This window comes from Bombus huntii, chromosome 13 (assembly GCF_024542735.1).
Source record: "Bombus huntii isolate Logan2020A chromosome 13, iyBomHunt1.1, whole genome shotgun sequence".
In the NCBI taxonomy this organism is placed as follows: Eukaryota; Metazoa; Arthropoda; class Insecta; order Hymenoptera; family Apidae; genus Bombus; species Bombus huntii.
The window spans coordinates 4,047,847-4,065,929 of NC_066250.1; the positions used below are offsets into that span (position 1 = coordinate 4,047,847).

Below are 18,083 nucleotides of genomic sequence, written 5' to 3' on the forward strand. Positions count from 1 at the left end.
GCAGAACAACCTTTTGTCGACCTTTCGAAATGAACCGAGTTCGGATATGTTTGATAAATCTCGAAACTCCATCGTCTCGAAAACAGTGCGTTGTATGAAAACGTTGTATTTTCTTCTTATTTCTTCACAACGAATCATCTCGTGCTCGCTCGTACATGTTATACGGGCCCTGTACAGTAAGGTAGGTTTATCCGCGTCATCTAAACTGCAATAGCGTAAAACTCAATTTCGAACTTTGCCTATCTTCGAACGAACATCAGGTAAAAATTGTTCGTAACCGAATTTAACAAGTTAGCCGGCAAATTACTAACAGGGAAAAAATCCCCATACATACGTACTCATATACGCTGTATATATATTTCCAAAGTTGCATAATTTTCGGAATATATGGATCGAGGATGTTCCCTTGTTAGTTTGAATCAAATAAGAACCATTCAAAAGGCACATTGATCAACTGCATAGAGTGAAAAGTGGAGAAACGCGATGATATAAATAATATAAAATTCAAATTCTTTATCTGCTTAAAATTTCCCAGAGAATGTACGTAATGATATTAAAAAATCGATACAACGCGGTGTTGATCGGTTAGGCTTCCAAGAAATCCATTTCTTAACCTTAGCTTATCCTATTTCACGTTTCCACGTCGAATAAAAATGAAGCCGCGAGAAACCATCGATGAAAAAAAAAAAAACAAGTAATAAATCGCGAGGCGTACTAAAGGCAATAGGCGTAATAAAACGCACGTAGGAAATAATTGTCCACGGTGGTAGTTGCGATTCCATCGTGGAATGTGTTTGCACGATTATCGACGCACGGCCGTCGTTTCCATAAACGTGCATCGTTAAACTCGTGAAGCGAGCAACAGCAACAGCAACGCGCGTTTTTATGCATCGATTGTATCGTCTGGCGTGGTAGTTAATGTTGGCGAATATTAGCAGCGGAACGTCGAAAGCTCGTCCATTCGATAGGACACGTTTCGTACGTGGGTTTTCTACGTTCAAGCTACATTTCCTGCGTCAGGAAACGTTCTAATGGCACGAAAGAAAAAAGGTAACGCAGACACGCATGCACCGGTGCACACAGACGTAACTCGCCGTACAATATACACGTATCAGCCGATAAAAAAAATATCGGTCAGTGACTTTCGCTCGAGCCTTCGACTAGACGGCCACTGCTCGACCACGATCGTTCGGATTACTACTATTTGTATTCAGTCTAATTGCTATTTGAGTCAATGCGTCGCTTCACGGTGTTTCGGTGTTTCCTTTTCTTCTTTTCTTTTAACAGTCACTTTTCGTTCGTTTCCTTAATTTGCTGCCGCAAAACGGAAAGCAATTTTTCACGCCACGAAAACCAGTAAGGATTTTTTAACGTTAGTTAGACAAGCGTGACACACGAATGCCGGTATCCCCGGGGAAACGACGGAACAGGCGACGCGCGCTACCATAGAAATGCCTAATTTATATAACGCGATTCGGCCAGGTCGATCCCTTTTCTCTTTCCGCGCGTTGCTAGTGAAAGTGAGCGAGCTGAGTGGCGCGGATAACTGGCGACGGATACGCGATAAAGCGATCACCTCGAACGAAACTCGTTTCTCCCCGCGATACCGTCGAAACCGCGCGATTTTTCTCCGCCATTCGACACGTTTCGGAAAAGTACGAGCCCGATGAACCATGACGCGTGTTTTTAAAAAGTCGAGGAAATAGTGCGCGGTGGAAAACTAGCAATAGACCTGTTTCGCCTAAATTCAAATGACCCAATCCCGCAAATTACCGTGTTTCGAGTTTGCAACGATTTAAGCTTATCGACGAGGAGAGCGAATGGACATGGCGAAAGTAAGTGGGAAACGTTACGATAGAGTATGTCTTTCTCGCTTATTCTCGCCATATCTGTTCTTTTGCCTGGTCGAAGGACTCGATACTATTTTTCTATTTACAGCGACATTTCGTAAGAGATAAAATTTGCATTCGAATGGGACGAAATTTTCTACGGATACCTAATTTTATTAAACATATCTGTTCCACGAGAATTACAACGCGGGTTCCAATTCAGTGAAATTTATGGAAACGCCTGTTGTACATAAAGGATCATTTTTCCTCGGATCTCGATCGTAATTAGCCGACAACAGACCGTGTTTGTTTCCTTTACGACGGTAACGTTAATTGCAAAAACGCGCGACCGGCATCGCGCGATGCACAATAAAAGTCTCCTAAAAGAGAATACCGTATTTCACGTGCAGAATTTTATGTCAACCGGCGAACTTTAAAGCGTCCACTTTATTGCTTTTCCGCGTCTCGACGCTTGTTCCGTCGGCATTTTTCTTCGGGACTTTTAAAACGACAGTCAATGACTGCCACGTATATACACCAGCGTTCCTTTTTTCCCTCTCTATTCTCAGGGCACACGGGATCGGGGCTCTGTGTTTTTGCATTGCTAAACGAGAGACAGAGAGCTCCGCGCGGAGATTAAAAGCGTGGCCTCTGTCGAGTGAAAAAGGAGACGAGGCGCAGCACAGCGCACAGCGATCCTTGAATATTTTCTCGGTTAATTACCAGTGCCGAAGGAGCGCTTTTCATTCGTCAGACGAACCAAGAGTTAAGTAACGACCACTTTCACTCATTTCCACTGGCGACCCTCGGCCTCGCTTTGCTTCTTTTTCTATGAAAATTCACAGGCTCGCTACGGAGCCACGAAACTCCGGTCGGATTCCTTCCTCTCGCAAGCATCTTCTCACGTTTTTACGACTTTCAACAGGAACGCGAGCGCGTCTCTTTGATCCTTTCCTCCGCCGATGCACGAGCACGACTACTGCTTTCCACGGATATATCTTCTTTGCTGCTACCGCGGATCGATTTGCCTTTTCTCTTTTTTTTTCTCTTTCTCTTTAACCATTTTTGGACGGGTAGGGCCGCCAACGAGAAAACCTCGGACCCTCACCAGGGAACAATAATTATTTCAAGCAGTCTTTTTTTTTCTCTTTGTCCTGCACGCGGGTTCTCTCGCCTAGATGCGCCAGGCAAAGCCACACAGGCCATTTTATGCTCTAAATAGTGCGCCAACTATAGGAGAATTAACCTACCGTGCCCGAAAGCATACTACCTTACTCATCCTGACGACTACGTCCTGTCCGAGACGTCGTCGGATCGTTTAACCGACCCTGCTCCCGCTGAAACAATTACCAGGAATCCGTTTGCTCGCGAGAGGAACAAGACATGGCGAAGATACCATCGACGCGATCCCTTTCCTCGGAAATATCTGGTAGCCGAAGCGACGGACCAACGACAGAAGCAAGTGTACACGCGCAAGAAGCGGTACGACGGTGCTTAACATCTTGAAACCGACTCACCACGGCACACGGTAAATGGCCTCTCCGCTGACATTTAAATGTCACATGCTGAGAGCGCGCAATAACGTCCACGAAATTCCCTACCACGTTTCTAGGACACTCGACTGTCAGAAACAGGGGGGATCCTGCGAAGAAACAACGCGTCACGGAACGGTGGAGGCCGTTTCAAAGAACTGGACGCAGAAATACGCAAATGGGACAGCGGACGTTGATAAATCGTGCGCGATTCGAAACGCGCGTTATCGTCAACCTGGCGAGATAATCGGCCGTGTCTCTCGCAATCCTGATAACATATGTTTCCCCGTGAGCTCGCGCGTTTACCAAGGCGTTATGCTCCTTTTTTCTCTCTCTCTCTCTTTCTCCCGCCGACCAACCCGTTCGTTCTGCATTCCGCAACGTCAACCTCGAATCGTTCTTTCGAAATCGGACATTGTACCTGGAAACGTAGATGCATCGATCATCGGGCCGCGAGATCAAAAAACCTGCTGCTTCCTTCCACCAATTGCTTGCTTTTTATAAATGTACACGTTTGATTATTTATGCGATCATCGTACAACACTATGAAAACACCAGCAATAAACACCAAACTTATTTATTTCTATTTTATCTCTTATCTCTTGTTCACCGCACTGGTACGCGTTTCATCCATTTCTTAGAGCTGTATACTTCACATTGTCACGAGCAGAGAACACGCCATATTTGCTACACTTTGATGGAATATAGGCGATGCTAGATTCGCTGGCGAGAAAGGAAAGGAACGCGATTTTCGCAGCCAGAACGGCTGGCTGGCTGACCGGTTGCTTGTCAGTTATTGTCCGCGGTTGCTTTCCAACTGACACGCGGTGCAGCAGCGCGAAGAAAGGCGCGGGAGAGACCGCTTCGAGCGGCTTGCCGTGGGACATCAAACACGATCGTAGTAGGGGAAACCTGGCGAATGGCTGCTGGACGATACGGACACCCGATAGATCCAGGTGTGACTGGGCAACAGAAGCCTCGACGCTAGACTTTCGTTCGATTTTGTGAGAAAATGTAAGGAAACGCGAAGCTTTAAGCTACCTGTGTTTCAGATGATCGTTCGATTTCTCTCACTATCGACAGTTCTGTCATTTTATCCAAACAATCGACGATAATTTAACGCTAGAATCAAATAGCAGTGTTTAATGTACGTCTAAACTCACGGTATACGCATAATTACAATTAGCACGTTAACGTGCGAGTTACTTGGAAATCATCCTGATTAACTGCACGTGTCGAGACGCGGAGAGAAACGACGATTAGAAACACCGTCCTTTTGAATCTGCGATTGAACTACCTTCTCGTGACGAATAAATTTATGAGAATGTGTATTGCACGATGAGATGTCGGCGATAGTGACACGTATCTAATCTCGAAATCAAACAGAAAGAGAGTTTCGATGTGGAAGTAGTCGACGATATATTAAAATGCGATTAGTGAAATGTGATTTATCGTGTTTTCCTCCTATGTTTTTATGCTTCAGTAGCAGCGAAGCTAAGCTTCGCCTTCGGCTTGCGAAAAGTTACTTTTTCTGTAGTTGACCTTTTCAGCAACCTGTTAGAAGTGGTAACCGGAAGAGTCGATAACACGCTCGACTTAATAATTTTCTCGATAAGCAGAAAAGATAGCGTAGAGAGGTTTGCAGGAACCTGTTCGAGAATTGCTGATAGTTGCTAGAATTTACGATCACTCGCATCTACTGTATGCATAAGATCGAACGAGAGTAAAATCCAGCTCGATCGAGTTCGTAGTTTCTAGTCTCTTAGTGACGCAAAAGGCGACCGGTTTCTTTTAATTTTGATATTGTACAATGTACGGCGTGACGATTCGAACGGTAGAATATTCATAAGCGAGGCAACCTTGATCGAAACGATAATAATTGTACACGCGATACGCAAGAGAACCAGGCCCCTCCTTCGAAGCCTTGAAAAGGTTGTGATCGGTGGTCGAGCTTACGGATCACCGGTTGCAACGATGACAATGATTACGAAATTACACGCCGACTAGCGTACGAAAGCACGCTATACCGAGCGTGAACGTAATCGATCGTCGATGCGGATTTGATTCTGTACGAAGCTTCGTAATCAATGCTAGGTGGCGTAAAATTAAAAGAGGTCGAGTTCGAGTCGCCTTCTTCAGAGTCACTTTCTTTCGTTTGAAAAGCGTTTGCATGTTGAGGACGAAAGAAAGGTGAAGAAAATGGAGGAAAATTGGCGAAAGTGATCCGTATAATCGAACTCTTTCATAGTTTATCGGTCGAACGACCGGTTTCAAAATTTAATTTACAATCGTACATTCATTGTTATTTATGTAAAAAAACTTTACGTAAATTCTTATACTAACAAAAATTGAGGAATCGATTAGTCAGATGAGAATTTACATAAAGTTAGATAAACAAACGAAAGAACAATGAATATACAATTTTTATTTAATTTTGAAGCTGGTCGTTTGACCAGGATTGGTAAGGTTAGCGTTAAACTATCGAATAATTAAAACTATGAAACGTGCTGTTCTTTTTCCATCTATTAGATCCGCGAATTTAGATAAGCCACGCGGAGCACCAGTAAAATTAAAACTGTTCGACCGTGGCAGCTACGTAAATCGAACGACGTTCGTCGTGCTCGTTCAATTAATTGGATCTGGAAAAAATAGCGACCAATGTAAGAGCGCGGAATCCTTGCGAACTTAGTTCGAGAAAACAACGCTTAATTACGGTTCAAAGCGGGCAGCCGTTGGTTCGCGAAACTCGGGCGACGCAATTTTACGGCACGATGCCTCGGTTTATTTCCCGCGTGCTAAATATTTTTCCCTTCGAGCTCGCGCGCGGTTCGTCTCTCTTTTTCTTCCTTCAGCGACCGAGCTGACAAAAAAAGACGCTGCAACCGGGATTCCTATGTAAATTGTTGCACGAGGAGATCATTGGCGGCAATGCAAAATCGGCGATGATGCAAGGCAGCGGCATTTAACATGAAAAAAGCCACGGCGACACGTAGCTCGTGCAAAATGAACGTCGGAAAAATACGACTGAAAGTAGCGGGATTTTCGCGATACTTTCCACCGTATTTTCGACCGGGATTTTCATTGTGCCGCCGATGAGCGTATTGTTAATACCGTGCCTCCTTCTCCGCCTTTTCGCAGCCAGCATTATTATTTCTAGTTAAAATGCACGAGACTACGCGCAAGATAGCGCACGGTAATTTCACCAGCGGCTACTTTCTTTCTGCGAATCCGAGCGCATCAGGCGTAATAATTACGCGGCGATCAGGCTGATAATAGCCGGTATTACGATTACAATTAGGAGAAACAATCGGAAACGTGGCTCCAAACCGCAGAGAAAGTGACGAAATCCTTGCTTAATGGTAGCCAATGGAGGTGGACGTGTATTTCGTAATATCGTGGCAAGACAGTTGTGACAACGTCTATCTTACTGTCAGTATTGTGGGACATTATGTAACGCTGCAGATACGTTCTGTGTTAGGGGAATTCCGTGTTACGCTGGACCCAGAGTGCAGAAAGTTACAATTAAGTGGTGTTTATTTCTAGTAGAATAAGAAATTTGTAGACGATAGAAACGTAAAATTCTCCTTTCTATGGAATAATTTTAAGCGAAAAGGAAGGTGAATCTAAAGTCTAGCCATTAGACGCGGTCGGAATAGTTTTCAATGTCCACAGATTTAAATAGTTAATAAATAATTGAGCAACAACGGTGGATGCTTTGGAATAAGCGAAGAAAATTAATAAATTGATATCTATATCAATAATATCCTAATCCTAATATTCTAATATAATATCCTATCCTATATCCTAATATTCTAATATTAGGATAGGTCGCAAAAATCCTTTAAAAGAATTCTACAAAATTTGTGAAAATCTGCAAAATTGCGGATATACGCGAAGACTGTAACAGGCATAAGGCTCGATACAATTCAATACTATACAATCCTATTTCTAACATCGATGCTACCAATTCATAACGTTTAAACTATTAATTTGTAACATTTAGGCTGTTAATTCACAATATTTAAAGTATTAATTTATAATATTTAAATTCTAGGCTGAACTGCAGTTACCAGCTTTAAGCATTTATAGACAATCCTTGCTTTCCGTTAACTCAGGATCACCTCCGGCTTACCTTATTCCTACTTATACACTTACACATTCTATGCTATCTCTTCCACACGCTAGTATTACATTTATTAATATTATGTATTTATGTAGTTGTATTCAAATTAATGGAATTTTAACTACTAATTATTTCTCACTTATCTTATATATCTTGTATTCTATTTTGTTGACGCCCGTCTTTGTCGTAACATCGTTTTCTAGTTTTCTTTCTACGTCACTTCCTCCTTTTGTCCTGCACCCTCGCAGTTATTAGTTAATAAATAAACTATTAACACCCGTCGTAGGATGCGTGCATCGTCGAGTGTTAATTATAAGATTCGGTTAAGATAGGACCTAGCTGAAGTCCATTGTGAAGCCCATCTCGTACAACGATACGCTTATCTGACTTAGAAGAAAAACCAAAAATCTCTTCTCTCTCGTTCCTCTCGCTTAGCACATACAACAAATTGTTCTCGCGGTTTATCGGTTCGCGATCCCCCAGTTTCCTCCAACTACCTTGTGGCGTACTCGCTCGCGCGTATTCCGGATGCGTGCGGGTCAACGTGCACTTGATAACTCCTTGTATTCGTAAGCAACAAGAATGCCTGTGTCTTGGCGACTGTGCGATGATTGTTCGTCGTTCGCGTTGAGTCGCGAGAATCGTTATCGCGCCGATGGTACTTGCGAAGTCCAGGCGAGGATCCGCAGTCCTGCCCGATCGGTACTTCGGTACTCAGACGAGCATAGGATTTGTAATTTGATATTCTTCGTAATCCTGTTCGGTGATTCCTCCCAGCAGCAGTGGATCTCACTCGTTCAGTTGGGGGCTAGTCCTTCGTAATCCTGTTCGGTGGTTCTTCCCACCGGCAGTGGATCTCACTTGTTCAATTGAGATGTATCAGATTACAGAGCCTTACGCACGATCCTTGGCTGGGCCATCATCGGTTCGGTTGTTTGGACCGAGGTTCGTGTAAGTTTCGAATGGCGAGACAGGAATCGAACGATGGTCAATCTTTGGGCTGAAACTCAGGATTATCTTGTGCGCGGCAGCGTACGTCACGTAGGTTCGTTGATTCTTTGGTTCTGAAACTATTGAATGGAAGAAGCGATTTAACAAAGCGTTTATAGTTTGATCTTGTAATCACGCCGTGGGTCACGAAAGGATGTTGCGCGTCGCGTCGATTCTGTATCTGGTCTGTGGCGATAGAAAGTTGTGACAAGGTCTGCTCTCGTGCGATCCAGTGTTTCCAGTTTTAACGTAAGTCAACGATGAACATGCTAATGAACGCTTTAACAACTTTAACGGTACCAACCTGTCTCTTATCTGCGAATAATTAAGTCGGATTTAACGCGATTGCCTTCCATCGAGCATCTGGCGTTACGCTTAAGAAGAGTTTAATCCGAGCTTGGAAAACTTTTGATTTATGGTTCACAGTTGTTCCGAATAAAACCACTGGTATTTCGAGATCGTTTATATTTATACGAGTATTAATTCAATTCGCCGCGTGATACGCAATTCGCGTGCTTGTAACTTCTCGTTTGAATAGTATCAATTTCCTGTCCCCTCGATTTTCTATCAAGAGATATCGGCGAAGTTTATAACAGGAAAAACTAAATTCGGTTTCCGTGTATGGATGAAAAGGAAGCGAACGCCATAACAGGAAGTCGCATTATTCGATGCGCTATTGTTCGAAGATCACGCTCGAGCAACGTTCAGAGCCGAGAGCCGCTGATGAACGTATTTTATTTCGATATTCTTCCGCGTCATCGATACTGCAAATACCGTGGCGAATTATCGAAAGCAGTGCGCCGAAAGAAATTGAAAATCCATTTACTTTCATGGCTTTGGTCGTTATTCCATCGATTCAATAAGAATGGCTTCAACTGCAGTTACTTTGCTGCTCCGAAGTAAAACCACGATGATCGAGTTAGTGCTGACTTAATCCTTGTACTCCACTTCGATACCTGCTTTCTTTAAATGTAATTTGCTAACAGTCGATAATTATATTACATTATATCAACTGAGCAATTTTAACAAATAAGATTGACAACAACTTATCGTACAATTTATCGTCGAGTCTATGAGAAATTTTTATGTCAGAAACATTCCAGCCATCTTTCAAGGACAAGCCGATTCATCCTTGAAAATACCAAGTATCGTTTGTAGCGGAATTCGTTCGTTATTGACAGAGTTTCAAAAGAATTACTATCGAGCCATACGATTCTAAGGCTTCCATAAGCTGTTCAAAGATCTTTTAGCGAGCACAGCTCTCCGCGAAATATGCCGGCCTTAAATTCTCATCTACGGATCCATAAACGTCGATGGTATCAGCGAGAGTGAAAATATTTTTTCGGGCAGAACGACGGTACTCGTGAAGGATGTTGCGATCGATAGGTCGTAATCGAAGCTATCGAAGTTATCGGTCGGAGCGGAGTCGAACGGCACCGAGGAATCGATAATGCGGTCAAAGGGAAAAGAAGGGAATACCAAACAAGCTTGCTTCGACGTGAACTGGATTGTACGCGAACGTCGACTCTTATTTTATATACACTGGCGATTGGTCGTAGTTCGCGTTTCAATTCCGCATCTTGAAACCCATCCGTTGTATTTTCACTCGTAGAAACTTCACTTTTCCTCTGTCCGCCACCTTTCCTTATTCTTCTCTTCTTATGGTGTTACTTGTTGTTTCAATTGCTGACATTCTTTTTCCGTTAGATACCGTTTATTGCAGCTTTCCATTTCTGGAGTTATTTTTCCTTTTTCATTGCAGCAACTTCTTACTGGCGAACTTGTACCGTACTTTTATTGCTGCGATTCCTCCTTTGGTATCATTTCACTGTTTTTTACGAGCGTTTTTTTACTGTCTTTGGAAGTTCTTCTATGGTGTTCTTAATTGTTCCTTCATTGTTCGAATTATTTTCTCGTATTCTTGAAGTTCTTCAATTTTTCGAGAATTTTTCTTTCCATGTCCTCGATAGTTTTCACGTTACTGGAATTTCTCCCCTTTTTTTATATTCTTGGAATTCCGTTCCTCGACGTCGCTGAAATTCCTCCCCCCCCCCTCCCTTGTTTAATCATTGGAATTCATTCTTTGGTATCTATTATGGCTTTTTTTATTGCTGGCATTCCTTTCTTTCTTCGACGATTGCTTTTATATTTGAAATTTTCCCTTCATACGATTTCTTTGAGGACATTCGGTAATCCGTAAGATTGCTTCAACAAACGTAGAAAAATTTCCAAGTTCCAATCTTATCATAGCAGATTGTATTCCGAGAATCTTATTATCGAAAGGAAGTCCATTGTTTGGTAGCCTATTTCTCTTTTTTACCGTTAATATAGAATGGTAACGTCTACAGAGATAGTTGCGCGCAGTAAGATAGCCAGCTGTGAAAAATACCCGCAACGATCAAGCGATGCTCGGACGATTTCGAAGTTCAGGATCATAAGCATAATATTCGTCGAGAATATACGTACACTGCCACTGTATTCTTCAACTACGTTACTTTTTACAGACACAGTATATGTTTGAACGTCTTGTCGAACGAATACACGAAAGTTTGAGAAAAAAGGAGCTATTATACGTACAATCTCAGTCCATTGGGCAAGATATTGCATGCAGCCCTGCGTGTCGATAAACTCGATACTTTAATTTAAGATCACGCTGTATCGCAAAGAAGGCTCGTGCGAATCGATCGTTTCGTCGCAGATTACCAAGGAACCGGCAGCTACCTTATAAATTTTAATCATCGCACGAACCTCGTGATATCGTCGAGGAATACTTAAATGAATTTCTGCACGGACGAAACGAGACAAGAGGTGCTTCGGCTTTAGGACGGTCGAATCTTGGACGAGCTGAATTTCGCGAGAGGTTGGCCTAAAATGCCTCATCGATTTTCGCGAGCTGATTGTCAGCCTCGACGGATTCCCGGTCAAAATTTACTTTCCGACCAGCTGTTTTGCTACATCGAAAAGCAAAATTATCAGCTTGTCGAAACAACCGATTTATAATTAAATAGCGTCACCGTGTAAGTGTCAAGAAACAAGTTTCTTAGGAGAAAAAGAAACCTTACGCATCAGCGCAATGCAAATTTATAAAAAAAGGAAAGCGTATCTGTAGAAAAGTCAGTACGCGTCGTCGCTTAATTGCAAAGAAAACTCAACGCTGCGACTCGTTTTCCGATTCGCCAATTAAATATATTTTATTGTTTATTGACGATGCTTCTTAGACCATGATTTATAATCTTTCGTACACGTTTCATGGATCGTCGAAGAATAACGTGTCTGACGCTCAACAATGATCCAGCGTCCATTGGAAGAATTAAAAGGCTACTAACGCGGCGGTGAAATAAATTCTCGAATTGTCCAGAAATATTGGCCTCGTCAAATGGCGGTGCAATGACGCGTACATTCACAATGCGTTCGTTTCGCACGAGAGAATCGAGAATCATATTTCTCGGAGGATTTATCGGGATGCAAGCGTGAGGGGGCAGAAGGAGGGATCGAGGGGGAGAGAAAGAGTGGGCTGTTCGACACAAGGGGCTGAATCAGAAGCGCGTGCGCCGGCCAGCTATTAAATTTTAATGGTATCGTCCGTGCGGAATGAATTTTAATAGTGGCGCGTATGGACGGATGCGATTTAAAATCCGGTCGACGCGTGGACGTATTTTTGCGAGGTCGGTTGGCAAATAAATCAGCCCCCGGGTTTTATGGTCGTTCTGAATAAGACACGAGCATCGTGAATCGACGAGCTTCGACTTTCCATCGTAGCGGTGCTGCTTCACGGCTAAATGGTTCATTAGTCGCGAGCTTTGACTTACAACGTAGCTGTAAAACAACGTGTAAGAGAACGGGGCTCTGTTCTTTCGCGTTCATAACCGATGCTGAACGATCGGCCAATGGAGACCGACAACCGACCGGTGCAATCTCCGACGTTTCTCGGTGCTGTTACGTGAAATTGCCATTAAATGCCGATCTTTGGTGATTACCCGACGATTCCGATAACTGCAGGAATACACGAACATCGATCGATCGATTGACGATGATTTAGATGATAATCGAAGATGTCTCGATTTTATCCTATTTTAATTGACGAATATATAACGAATATTTTTTCATTCGTTTTCTATGCGTGTATATCGATTCTACGATATTTCTGCACCGATTAGTACGAAGAAAATCGTTGGTCCGTAGATCTAATTTGATCCATTCGAGATTTCAAGGACTTGGATCGTTTGCCCGTTTGTTTCTTGTAAAAGAGTAACGTTAAAAATCAGTCTCATCTTACGAGTTTATTGTCATATCTGGCGTACTTTAACGACACCCTTTATTTGGTATCTTTGTCGCTCTTTTCAATATTCAATTTATATCTTTGCACTTAAAGGATCGTTCCCTTCCAATGATATATTTAAATAGGATCGATAGCTTGCTTGTGTTGAGTAAGAGTAGCACGGAATTTATTCAGCAACCTAATACTTGGTCGTGATTGACGATCGACGAGAGAAGAGAAATACGCGATCGATGACATCGTCAGACATTCAGAGATCGTCATTCATCCGGAGTAACTACATACGAAGTTTATCATCGAAGTAGATGGAAATGTGACAAGATGGCAGTGTAACGGTAACTATCATGTATGTATATATTTATACACGTTCGTTTTGCAATGCAAGAGAACTAAAATATCGTTGCGCAACTCGCTGCTGCACAATGGCGCGAAGTATAGCCGAGTGAAAGGCGACGAGATATGGCGAGGGGCTTGCAACTAACACGAGTCAATCGTATATATACGTCGTCGCATTTACAGTTACATATTATACATACACAGATACACGTTTGCCAGATAATTCGATTCGGTTTCATTTCTGTGGTCTTCGAGGTTGCCTACTTTTTAGCCCCTAAGATTTTTCACTTATTTCTTAGGATATCGTCAAACCGAGATATCGTCGACAGCTGAGAACAACGATATTATTATATTAAGTTGTCTGAAAAGTTTCTTTCGTTTTATAAGGAAATAATAGACGCGGTACGTTTTTTGTTTTATATTATTTTGTCGAATTACGTACGACCTATTCTGTTCTGTCGAGATAAACGCAGCGAAATTTCACAGACTTGGTTTCACGTTTGTATGAAAGTGCACTGTTGTAAAAAAACACTTTTGCGAAAGAAAAACACTTTTCGGACAACCTAGTACGAGTGCAATACGCTCGGTTTCTGCTGCTCAATTTTACGGCACTTAAACAACGACTATCGAACGGCTCAAAAATGAATACGAAGTTTCTCCTTTTGACGAAATTTCGGTTAAACGTTACTACATTCGTTCCTTTACTTGCTTACTTAATTCTTTCACGCAACATCGTTCCTCAAAATGTTACTAACTAGTCCATGTATTCGCTGCTATTGAAATATGGCTATTCTCTGCAATACGAAATATGGTTGAACAGCGATTAATATCCTTTCACGAAGAATTCTGTGGAATTTCTATGAGAGGATTAATCAAAAATTAACGACTTCCGCGAGATCGAGAAGTTTCAATTGCAGAACACGCGCAACGTATAAAGAAATTTGCCAAACGTATCAAAGGTCGGTGCTGCGTGCAGAAGAAGAAGAAGAAGAAGAAGAAGGAGGAGGAGGAAACGAATTCTTTTCCGGATGATGGAGCAGAACGAGGCGATACGAAGCACCGTGTCAGAACATGGGTGACATAATCGCTGCACGATCGATATACTACTTGTCTTATCGAGTGTCAGAAATACGTTCATGGGATCGACTACGTTAAGGATTTGCCCCAATTGTGTCTCCACTGGTCACGATTCTCCTCGTTCTCGGATGATGAAATTTTCCATGTCGATTACCCATTGGATAAAGACTCGGATTGTCAGCGTCGATAAGTCTCGTCGATCGGCTATGTCCTAAATTATATTTTACGTCGTCTCCTTTGATATGCCCACGCGTTTTACTTTGCTCGATGATTTAATTTCCTATCCTTCAACTTGACGCAACAACCGATTTCCAGAAATTACCAGGTTTCTGCGATATTCCAGCAACCTGTGATAACGATCGCTACGGTATTTCGTAGACACGATAAGCGTGAAAAGGCTTTTTCCATTGCTCTGTCCATAGAGCGCTTGACGTTTCGTTTTAACTGGTTCATACTTAATAAGTTACTTTCGAAACCTGAATCCATGATAATTTATTATACTAATGATATTAATAAATATCTGAGCTAGAAATTCCAGATTATACAGACTTCTTTTTTTACGGTTTCGTACGTTTTGCTGTTAAATAAGATACCGAGATAATTTATAAAATATAAAGTTCGACTTGTTCTATTAGCAAACTTGTTGCTGAAGGTTATTCTTTAATGTTGGCAACTAGTAACTTATGGAAGGATTTAGAATTGCGAGGAATCGTAGATCGTCGAGTTTAGCTCGACACAACGGAGGACCGTAAAGAGCTAAAGCGAGAGCGTGCTGAAAGCAGTTGGCATTAAAGAGCGCGTTTCCCTTTCGAATGCCGCTCTGACATTTGACGTGGCTGGGACAGTGCGTGTAATGCAGGCCAGAGTCGACGACGATGCTTCCGAAATCGAACGTTCGATATCGCGTTCGCAAACGAAGATAAATGAAATTTCCGCGGAAGTTCGCAGACTCGTCGAGCAAAGGAAACTTCGCGTGTTTCTTACGAGCAAGTTTCTCTGCTGCGTCGTACCAGAATCTTCGCAGACATTGCCAAGTTTCCAAGATACATCTATCTTAGGTGGGAAGACGATTGTATATAACAAGCATGCGCGACACTACTTTTAAAAAAGTGCCGTACTAGAACCTCGGAAACTTGCCTTGCTAAGCAATAACGATACGCGCGGTGAACACGACTTTTCATTTATTTGAGTGCACCATACGACCTCTCTCGTTATTTGTCTTCCTCTTTTTCATGTTATGGGAATATACCGACATACTGCGAGCAGTCTATTGAAAAGGTATTTTTTTTTTCTTTAATCAAATTTTTTCCACAGAAATCATACAATTTTTCGTATCAATCTTTTTTTGCACGGTTGTTTGCCAATGTTCGGAGAATATTGACCATTCTTTTTCAAGTGAAAACAATCAGAATTTATCTTTCGGTTTCATCTTTCATACAGAGTCCGATGCAAAGAAAGGTCTCTTTGTAAAAAAAAAAAAATCTGCAGTGACAAAAAAGTTTATATAATCTACCGCCATCTAGTTCATCAAGAGACGAAGCAACGCGTGATTTATTTTATTCGATAATAAAACAACGTTACGATCACGTTCAATTTGCAAAACGATGATATGAATTTACTCTACGCGAAATAGACGACATCGGGAACCGTCTCTGGGAATGTCCGGCACGCTGACAAGTTCGGCAAATACTATACAGCAGTAATCAAACTTCGGAAGCTAGTAATTCGCTATAATTTACACGTTAAACGATGCTTGGCAACTGTCAACGCAGATACGCTATTTACGTTAGACGATAAACACCGATCGTTTGAGCGTATTGCAATCACGAAAATTTCGGTCATTCGCGCAATCACGTTGTAATTTTCCATTATGTTTACGGTTCTGCGCTTGATTAATTCCCCAAGTGCTTGATAATAATAATAATCAGGCAAACGAGTGGCTCGTGTAATGAAATCCACTTTGGCTGAATTTTTCCAAGCCTCCCCATTTCGACATTAAATTTAAAGAATATCTCTAATTTAATGTATTTTCAAAATATCCATAATATCGTATTTAATCAGGCGTAATTCTTCCTCATAATTATAAATTATACGTACGGTAGTCACACAGAAAGATCGAATCTATCGAAAGAGATAAAAATCGACGAGAATAACTTTCAGACGGACCCTTTGATTATGTCATTTAGCGTCTGTAACATTTAAATCAATGGTCGCAAATTGACCGACAAACGCTATAAAATATTCGAGGAATTTTTATACACAACAATCCAGAGATTTGCTTGCTTTCCGGTTCTTCGACCGGTGAGTATATTTATGAGGCACGTGAAGCCTCAATCTTACGCGAGTCAAGCCACGATTTAGGACGTATTTCTAGCAAACGAGATTTATATCCACAGGCGGCCAGATGAAATCTACCTTGCCGAGTCCCATTTCGAGTTTATCATCCGAAAGAGACCGGGCTTCGATTTCTCGTGTCGTTTGACCAGCTCATAAATAATAGATCGGAGGGGATGCGATCGTTAGTAAATACTTGATGACAAGCGCTTCGGGGATGGAATAAGAATAAGGTTGAAATCCTGCCTCGTGGTGCGAGCTTCTAGAAAGTTTGCCAATTTTAGCATTACCAGACTGCAAGTAGACAGGATGACTGACAGAGGGAGGAAAGAACTGTAACGTGGGATAAGGATTGGCGGAATATTCGATTTTTCTGCAAGGGTTGCGAATAGAGTGGCTCGTGAGAGTATTCCAACGCTCGTCGTTTCTATGATAGTGAATTTCCTAATTTTTATGTGTACATTGTGTTATGTAAAACAATTGTGGTAATTACATCGGTCAAATTCGAAGCCAATTTGAAAATGTATATACATAGGAGTTATTTATTTAAAAAAAAAAAATTGTTATACGGCACGAACAGCCATCCGAAGCGTATAATAAGTTTCGAAAATGGTCCTTTCGAATCTGTTTCGAATTTGACCAATATAATCACGATAGCCGTGCCACGAGAACCAATGAAATTTGAAAATGTTTCGCGCGGCACGCATAATATATGCATAAAAGTTTCTACAAGTTTGAACACTTTCGTGAGAAACTGTAGGCGAAAATGCCTCTTCACGGGGGTTAAGTACGCCACTGAAAGAAAGTTTCAGCCGCACCAACATCTGCATTCGATGCTTCGGAATTGGATGGAGCTGGAGAGCTCGACAACGCTGACATTTCTTAAAGTTAAGCAGTGTGAAATAGCGGCGTGGTCGAAAATCATTGCTCCCTGCAACCGACGCGACGTCGGGAAATAAAACAGCGTCGACGTTGAGCACTCTGTTTTATGCCAAAAAGTCTGATGGGTGCTTCTCGCAAAGAGCCGCGAAAGAGCACGTCCCCAGGAAATACGGGGGAAATACAGCAGCTTCGAGCGCTACAGTCAAACACAATTTCGAGAGGGAATTAATTAAAAATTCTCGATGGAACTAGAGAAAAAGTGTCCTCGAAGATAAAAAGAACAAAGAAGGCAAGATGGTAGAGAGAATCTATGTCGCAGCGAATTGTATTATACAAGAGAATTGGTTCTTGTGAGAAAAATTACCGAGGAATTGTTGTCATAGGAATCCACTGCGATCTGTCGTTGTGTCGGCTGAGAAAGTAGGTAACGGAATGTCTATTATTTCGTCGGCCTTTGATGCACTACGCTCTTAATATCACAGGGCTGATATGTAAAAGCGGGACATTAACGGCAAATTACACGGTGCATAGGAATTTCCACGTGGGAAGCCATCACGACAGTGAAACGTCGGCTTAAAAACGTTCGTTTCGCGAACGAGGGTTTACGTCGTCCGACGATTATTAAATCGTTCTTCTACGCCTCTCATTAAAAAATTCAATTACCTGTGAGCCACGCCTGCATCGCGTAATCTCTGTAAACGGCA

At 42.1% G+C, this 18,083-nt stretch overlaps 1 protein-coding gene across 1 annotated transcript in view; it reads right to left on the reverse strand.

Moving 5' to 3' along the window:
- LOC126872712 (uncharacterized) overlaps positions 1-4,175 on the reverse strand; it is an 88,787-nt gene extending 84,612 nt beyond the window's left edge. The window contains exon 1 of the transcript XR_007692144.1: positions 3,783-4,175. The gene's annotated coding sequence lies outside the window, so the exon portion shown is untranslated. The remainder of the gene's footprint in view (positions 1-3,782) is intronic.
- Between the last annotated feature and the right edge of the window lie 13,908 nt (positions 4,176-18,083).